Source organism: Scyliorhinus torazame, chromosome 24 (genome assembly GCF_047496885.1).
Source record: "Scyliorhinus torazame isolate Kashiwa2021f chromosome 24, sScyTor2.1, whole genome shotgun sequence".
NCBI classification, from domain to species: domain Eukaryota; kingdom Metazoa; phylum Chordata; class Chondrichthyes; order Carcharhiniformes; family Scyliorhinidae; genus Scyliorhinus; species Scyliorhinus torazame.
This window is the reverse complement of record NC_092730.1, coordinates 37,420,539-37,429,482: the sequence shown is the minus strand read 5'-3', so window position 1 is coordinate 37,429,482 and position 8,944 is coordinate 37,420,539. Positions and strand designations below refer to the sequence as shown.

Genomic DNA, 8,944 nt, shown 5'->3' with positions numbered 1-8,944 from the left:
CTTCACTTTTCAATGTCCGGCTCAATAAAATCAATCACAGGCCCATGATCTGCTTTCCTCCTGTTCTCAGACACATCCACTTTGTACAAGGGCGCACTAACTGGTTTTCAGAGTAAGAGTCAGACTGCAGTCACCTCGTTCTCTCTCGATCCCTTTATCTCAGAGCCACCTCACAACCAGGAATGGAACTTCTCACAGAGCCAAGAATGGAATAGTTTGTCGATTCTTCCACTGATTCAGGACCGTCCATCACCAGGACGTATTCGTCCAAAATAGTTGGGGTGAGATGGGGCTGAGTTTCACTGTGTATCCAATCAGTCCCCGGAGAAGCACAAAAACAGTGAGTGAGGGAGAGAGAAAGAAACAAAGAAACAGATAGAGAGATAAAATATGTTCCATTTCTACCACGATCTTTTTACCCAGAAATACATTCAGCTGAATGAAAGCAAATCACGTTTCCATCTTTATATTTTGTTCAGTTTCCCCAAAAAAATGTTACATATCGGACTGAACTCGAAGAACGTTCCAACCGTTTATTTACAGCCAATCGGAATTCCGATTCATTCCGGAGTCAGCGGCTTGTGGGAGGAGTTGAACAAACATTCCGAATCAAAGTCGCTGCGAGCAGGGCTCGAACCTGCGCGGGAAAACCACACTGGAGTTTAAGCCCAACGCCACTCGGCCATCGCAGGTGCGTCCAACGTGTCATTCATTAGTAATTTGGTCGATAGAATACATGATGATCTGATGACGCAACTAACATGATCACGTGTCGGGATTCCGGCAGTTCTCCCCGGATCGCGGTCAGAGCACAAGCCAGGAGCAGCTGCTCAACTATTAAGTCAGTTATTTTTATTCCAAATCCTTGGTCGCCAGTCATTGAGAGACCAGCATTTCTACATGGTGTCAGGAGTGGGCAGTATGGCAGAAGGACTCCACCGCATCAACATCCTTGGATCATAGAATCGTAGAATATCCAGCTCAGAAGGAGGCCATTCGGCCCAACGAGTCAAGACTAACCCTCCGAATGAGCACCGCAGCGACTCTCGACAGGAAGAAGTTTAATAGTTAGTACAGCATCAGCCCGGCTAGCTCAGTCGGTAGAGCATGGGACTCTTAATCCCAGGGTCGTGGGTTCGAGCCCCACGCTGGGCGGTCTACATTATTATCTGAAAATATTGATGCTGAACGAACTGTTTTGACAACAGGAACTCAAGGTTATGTCGCTGGACTGGGAATCCAGAGGTCTGAACTAACCCTTGGTGGCAAGACTTAATAAATCTGGAATTGAAATTTCGTCTCAGTAATGGCGCAGAAAGGTTCTGCTTCAGAGAGGACATATTTCCACAACAGGGAATGATTTGACACAACCGCAGTGAAGATCTGTCACAGGCAGAGTCACGGTTCCACGACAGAGAGAACAGTTACACAGCAGAGAGCTCAGTTACACAGCAGCGAGCACGGTTACACAGCAGAGAGCTCAGTTACACAGCAGGGAGCACAGTTACACAGCAGAGAGCACGGTTACACAGCAGGATATACATTTACAAACAGGGCCTATATGTGTGCAGCAGGAAACACATTTTCGTAAATAACCAGTTTTTCCATCTCAGTATCTTGCTGGTTTGCTCGGCACCTTTTCTGTGTGTCATTGTGTGTGTGTCCTGATAGTCTCTTCCTGCTTTACTGTGTGTCTTTCTCTGTCTGTCACAGCCGTGCTGATGTTACGTATTAATCTCACTTTTCCCAAACAGACATTGTGATTGATAGATACAGAAAGATTTCCACACTGACATTCAGTACCAATGTTTGATAGAAACTGAATCCCACCCTCACATACAGTACTAGATATTGACTCATATTGAAGGAACCCTGCTCTCACAAACTGTTCCACAGACTGAGTTGCAGAGTGTTCCCTCCACTCGCGAACACTACCTGTGATTTCCAGATCCAGAACAAATCTCAGTCAGGTGAGTAGCAGAGTTTGATGGGTACGACATGGATTCCACAATCACCTTCTCTCCGCCACATAACCAGACGCAGTCGGCACTCGGAGTCTGTGGTCCAGATAAGAACATAAGAACTAGGAGCAGGAGTAGGCCATCTGGCCCCTCGAGCCTGCTCCACCATTCAATGAGATAATGGCTGATCTTTTGTGGACTCAGCTCCACTTTCCGGCCCTAACACCATAACCCTTAATCCCTTTATTCTTCAAAAAACTATCTATCTTTATCTTAAAAACATTTAATGAAGGGGCCTCTACTGCTTCACTGGGCAAGGAATTCCATAGATACACAACCCTTTGGGTGAAGAAGTTCCTCCTAAACTCAGTCCTAAATCTACTTCCCCTTATTTTGAGGCTATGCCCCCTAGTTCTGCTTTCGCCTGCCAGTGGAAACAACCTGCCCGCATCTATCCTATCTATTCCCTTCATAATCCTTATATGTTTCAATAAGATCCTCCCTCATCCTTCTAAATTCCAACGAGTACAGCCCCAGTCTACTCAACCTCTCCTCGTAATCCAACCCCTTCAGCTCTGGGATTAACCTAGTGAATCTCCTCTGCACACCCTCCAGTGCCAGTATGTCCTTTCTCAAGTAAGGAGACCAAAACTGAACACACTACTCCATGTGTGGCCTCACTAACACCTTATACAATTGCAGCATAACCTCCCTAGTCTTAAACTCCATCCCTCTAGCAATGAAGGACAAAATTCCATTTGCCTTCTTAATCACCTGTTGCACCTGTAAACCAACTTTTTGTGACTCATGCACTAGCACACCCAGTTCTCTCTGCACAGCAGCATGTTTTAATATTTTATCATTTAAATAATAATGCCTTTTGCTGTTATTCCTACCAAAATGGATAACCCACATTTGTCAACATTGTATTCCATCTGCCAGACCCTAGCCCATTCACTTAGCCTATCCAAATCGCTCTGCAGACTTACAGTATCCTCTGCACTTTTTGCTTTTCCACTCATCTTAGTGTCGTCTGTACACTTGGACACACTGCCCTTGGTCCCCAACTCCAAATCACCTCTGTAAATTGTGAACAATTGTGGGCCCAACACTTATCCCTGAGGGACACCACTAGCTACTGATTGCCAACCAGAGAAACATCCATTAATCCCCACTCTTTGCTTTCTATTAACTAACCAATCCTCTATCCATGCTAATACTTTCCCCTTAATGCCATGCATGTTTATCTTATGCAGCAACCATTTGTGTGGCACCTTGTCAAAGGCTTTCTGGAAACCCAGATATACCACATCCATTGGCTCCCCGTTATCTACCGCACTGGTAATGTCCTCAAAAAATTCCACTAAATTAGTTAGGCACGACCTGCCCTTTATGAACCCATGCTGCGTCTGCCCAATGGGACAATTTTCATCCAGATGCCTCGCTATTTCTTCCTTGACGATAGATTCCAGCATCTTCCCTACTACCGAAGTTAAGCTCACTGGCCTATAATTACCCGCTTTCTGCCTCCCTCCTTTTTTAAACAGTGGTGTCACGTTTGCTAATTTCCAATCCGCCGGGACCACCCCAGAGTCTAGTGAATTTTGGTAAATTATCACTAGTGCATTTGCAATTTCCCTAGCCATCTCTTTTAGCACTCTGGGATGCATTCCATCAGGGCCAGGAGACTTGTCTACCTTTAGCCCCATTAGCTTGCCCATCACTACTACCTTATTGATAACAATCCTCTCAAGGTCCTCACCTGTCATAGCCTCATTTACATCAGTCACTGGCATGTTATTTGTGTCTTCCACTGTGAAGACCGACCCAAAAAACCTGTTCAGTTACTCAGCCATTTCCTCATCTCACATTATTAAACCTCCCTTCTCATCCTCTAAAGGACCAATGTTTACCTTAGTCACTATTTATTTTAAAATATATTTGTAGAAAATTTTACTCTCTGTTTTTATATTCTGAGCAAGTTTACTCTCATAATCTATTTTACTCTTCTTTATAGCTTTTTTAGTAGCTTTCTGTTGCCCGCTAAAGATTTCCCAGTCCTCTAGTCTCCCACTAATCTTTGCTACTTTGTATGCTTTTTCCTTCAATTTGATACTCTCCCTTATTTCCTTAGATATCCACGGTCGATTTTCCCTCTTTCTACCGTCCTTCCTTTTTGTTGGTATATACCTTTGCTGAGCACTGTGAAAAATCGCTTGTAGGGTTGTCCACTGTTCCTCAACTGTTTCACCATAAAGTCTTTGCTCCCAGTCTACCTTAGCTAGTTCTTCTCTCATCCCACTGTAAACTCCTTTCTATCAGCACAAAACACTCGTGTTTGATTTTACTTTCTCAGTCTCCATCTGTATTTTAAATTCCACCGTATTGTGATCGCTCCTTCCGAGAGGATCCCTAACTATGAGATCCTGAATCAATCCTGTCTCATTACACTGGACCAGATCTACGACCGCTTGTTCACTCGTAGGCTCCATTACATACTGTTCTAGGAAACTGTCGTGGATACATTCTATGAACTCCTCGTCAAGGCTGCCTTGACCGACCTGGTTAAACCAATCGACATGTAGATTAAAATCCCCCATGTTAACTGCTGTACAATTTCTACATGCATCAGTTATTTCTTTGTTTATTGCCTGCCCCACCATAATGTTACTATTTGTTGGCCTATAGATGACTCCTATCAGTTACTTTTTTGCCTTACTATTCCTGATTTCCACCCAAATGGATTCAACCTTATCCTCCATAGCACCGATGTCATCCTTTACTATTGCCCAGATGTCATCCTTAAATAACAGAGCTACACCACCTCACTTACCAACCACTCTGCCCTTCCGTATAGTTTGATTTACTCTGATATTTAACTCCCAGTCGACACCATCCTTTAACCATGTTTCAGTAATGGCCACTAAATCATAGTCATTCACGATGATTTGCACCACCATCTCATTTACCTTATTCTGATTATTACGAGCATTCAGGTAAAGTACACTTATGTTGGCTTTTTTACCTCTGTTCTGTATCTTACCACCTCGATCAGTAACCTCTCCTAAGTTATATTTCCTCTTAACCTTTCTCCTGATTTTCCTTGTGGTTGAACCCATAAAGTCATGTAACAACCTGCCGCGTCGCTTACCATTCATGTTTTTACTTCCCGTTTTATTCCTTTTAGTATTCCTGGTCCTATTCACGGAGCTCCCCTCAGTCACTGTACCTTGTACTGTCGCCCTTTTTGATTTTTGACTATGGCTTCTCTGCCTTACACTTTCCCCCTTACTGCCTTTTGTTTCTGTCCCTGTTTTACTACCTTCCAAATTCCTGCGTCGGTTCCCATCCCCCTGCCACGTTAGTTTAAACTCTCCCCAACAGCTCTAGCGAACACTCTCCCTAGGACATCAATTCCAGCCCTGCCCAGGTGCAGACCGTCCGGTTTGTACTGGTCCCACCACCCCCAGAACCGGTTCCAATGCCCCAGGAATTTGAATCCCTCCCTCTTGCACCATCTCTCGAGCCACGCGTTCATCCTATCTATCCTCACATTCCTACTCTGACTAGCTCGTGGCACTGGTAGCAATCCTGAGATTACTATCTTTGAGGCCCTACTTTTAAGGTTAACTCCTAACTCCCTGAATTCAGCTTGTAGGACCTCACCCCGTTTTTTAACCTATATCATCAGTGCTTATGTGCACCACGACAGCTGGCTGTTCACCCCCCCCCCCCCCCCCCCCCCAGAATGTCCTGCAGGCACTCCGAGACATCCTTTGCCCTTGCACCAGGGAGGCAACATACCATCCTGGAGTCTCGATTGTGTCCGCAGAACCGCCTGTCTATTCCCCTTACGATTGAGTCACCTATCACTATAGCCCTGCCAATCTTCTTCCTGCCCGGCTGCGCAGCTGAGTCAGCCACGGTGCCATGAACCTGGCTGCTGTTGCCTTCCCCTGGTGAGCCATCTCCCTCAACGGTATCCAAAGCGGTATATCTGTTTTGCAGGGAGATGACCGCAGGGGACACCTGCACTGCTTTCCTACTCTTGCTCTGTCTTTTGGTCACCCATTTTCTATCTCCTTCAGTACCTTTCACCTGCGGTGTGACCAACTCGCTAAACATTGTTTTAACAAGGTTTTAGAGACAAATAGCAGAATATTGCACAATGTCAGGGTATAAGATATAGAAGCATAAGTAAACCATTTAGCCCATCGAATATGCTCCGTATTGCAATGAGATCATGCTTGATCTGATATATGACGTGTTATGACCTCATACGGTGGCACGTTGTCACAGTGGTTACCTCACAGCGCCAGCGATCCGGGTTTAATTCCAGCCTTTGGTCACTGACTGTGTGGAGTTTGCACTTTCTCTCCGTGTCTGTGTGGGTTTCCTCCGGGTGCTGCGATTTCCTCGCACAGTCCAAATGTGTGCGGGTTAGGTGGAGTGTCCATGCTAAGTTGCTCCTTGGTGTTCAGAAAGTTGGGTGGTGTTACAGGGATGTGGTGGGGACACAGAGGCTCTTTCAGAGAATCGGTGCCGAGTCGATGGGCAGAATGGCCTCCTTTTACATTTTAATGATTTCATGATAACCCTCATGTCCACTTTCCCGGCATTTTATCTCTACATTTCATGATGAAACTTTAAAACCAACATTCCAACCAAGCCCCAGGTACCAGTAACTTCTGAATGGTCGTTAATTTCCCGGCTGTCAATCATTTGGTCAGTCTGAGGAAGTCACATCCTGGAAATGTCACACATTGATCCAGTTCTAAAGTAAATTAAGTCGCTCTAGTCACTGATGACCATAGGCTGCTTTCCCCTTTGAGGGTGAGATCTGACTGGTGGTGATTTAACCTGAGGATCACCATACCTCAGGCGACGAGCAATAATAATAATAATAATAATCTGTTATTGTCACAAGTTGGCTTCAATGAATTTACTGTGAGAAGCCCGAGTCACCACATTCCGGCGTCTGTTCCGGGAGGCTGGAACGGGAATTGTGAGAAAGCGGGATTTTCATGATTCAGTTCTAGTATAACCGTGTGATCTGAATCTAATTTATCTGGTGTTCTCTTAGACAATCTTGTCTCACAGTGAGGCAAACCTCACTGACTGGATAGACGAGTGATCGTTCTTCAGTCTTGTCATGGCCGGACCCGCTGAATATGGAGGCATATCCTGTGTGGCAGGATTTAGCTCCAACTCAATCTATAAGTTTGTGGATGATACCACGGCGGTAGGTCGTATCGCAAACAATGACGAATTAGACACAGAAGGTAGATAAATCACTTGGTTGCATCGTGTACCTAAAACAGCCTGTCACTAAATGTCGGAAAGATCAAGGAACTGATCATCGACGCCATGAAGCGTTGCACAACACACACACCCTCTACATCAATGGCTGCGAAGTGGAGATGGTGGATAGCTTTACATTTCCGGGTGTCACCCTCACCAACAGTCTGTCCTGGTCCACTCATGTTGATGCAACAGTCTAGAAACCCAACATCGTCTCTACCTCCTATGGAAGGACAGGAAATTCGTCATGTCTGCATCGACTCTCACAAACGTCTACAGATGTACCACAGAGAGCATCCTATCGGGCTGCATCACAGCTTGGGATCGCAACTGCTCGGCCCAAGGTCGCAAGAAACTGCAGTGTGGTGACATCAGCCCAACGTATCACACAAGCTTGCCACCCGCACAGTGATTCTGTCTCCAACTCCCGCTGCCGCAGGACAGCAGACAACATTATCAGTGACCCTCCCACCCAGGTTTTACCTTTTTACTGATTATTCCATCAGGCAGAAGGTACAGAAGTCTGAAGACCCGCACATCCAGACATAGGAACAGCTTCTTTCCCACAGCTACTAGACTCCTCAACAACTCTCCCTCGGACTGATCTGTTCCCTGTAAGAACACTATTCAGGACGCCCTATGCTGCTCTTGCTCATCGGTTTGCTTTGTTTGGGCCCTTGTTCCGCACTGTAACCAATCACTGTTTGTCCATGTACCATTTGTCAATGTACTCTGTCGATTATACTTTTTCTGTCTACTATCTATGTAATGTGTATGTTCCCTTGGTAGCAGAAAAATAATTTTCATGGGACAATAAATCAAATCAAAGTGGTTCCTCTCTCACTATCCGATCAATTCATCTCAATCAGAACAAGACTGAATTTTGAATTCTCGCTTTTCCAACACAACTCGCTGCAATCTGGCCTGACAACTTGGACTGGATTGTCACATCAGTTACTGCAGACCCATCTTGGAAAAATGAGTCCCACTTCCGAGCAACTAGCGGATGAAAAATCGACGAGGATGGGATTCGAACGCACAGAGAATTAGCAGTCCAACGCCTTAACCACTCGGCCACCTCAACCCACAAATGCATGCGTCAAAAAGTCTTAATTCGTGTTGCATCCATGAATTGATGGAAAATATGCGCCACTTTGTCTTCACGGGTTGTTTTAGCACAGGGCTAAATCACTGGCTTGGAAAGCAGACCAAGGCAGGCCAGCAGCATGGTTCAATTCCCGTACCAGCCTCCCCGAACAGGCGCCGGACTGTGGCGACTAGGGGCTTTCCACAGTAACTTCATTTGAAGCCTCCTTGTGACAATAAGCGATTTTCATCTCATTTCATTTCAGCCCGGTGGTCAATGATAGAAATGCAGATTTTGTCAGTAAAACGAATTCCCAGCATATTCAGGGACTTTTGAGAATGATGTTTCACTGATGTGAAACACTTCAATATCATGTCCAAGATGTTTCCACACAGTGTGAAGGGCCCCCGCTGAAAGACTGGAATCAACCAGCATTTGACAACAAGAACAAACGTTCCCGGCTACAGAGAGGAATCCGTCGATCATCGGAACACACACTTCACGATGGACATAGTCTGATCATTGAGTTACCGGTATCTCCAGGAAATAGAGTATATTCTTTCAGCGAGTCATGAAAGTATACTTGGAGCAGATT

The 8,944-nt window shown here is 45.4% G+C and overlaps 1 non-coding gene across 1 annotated transcript; it reads left to right on the top strand.

Annotated features, from left to right (window-relative positions):
- The first annotated feature begins 1,082 nt into the window (after positions 1-1,082).
- On the top strand, positions 1,083-1,155 carry trnak-cuu (transfer RNA lysine (anticodon CUU)). Its single transcript has one exon. It is a non-coding gene; the product is annotated as a tRNA-Lys (tRNA).
- The last annotated feature ends 7,789 nt before the right edge of the window (positions 1,156-8,944 follow it).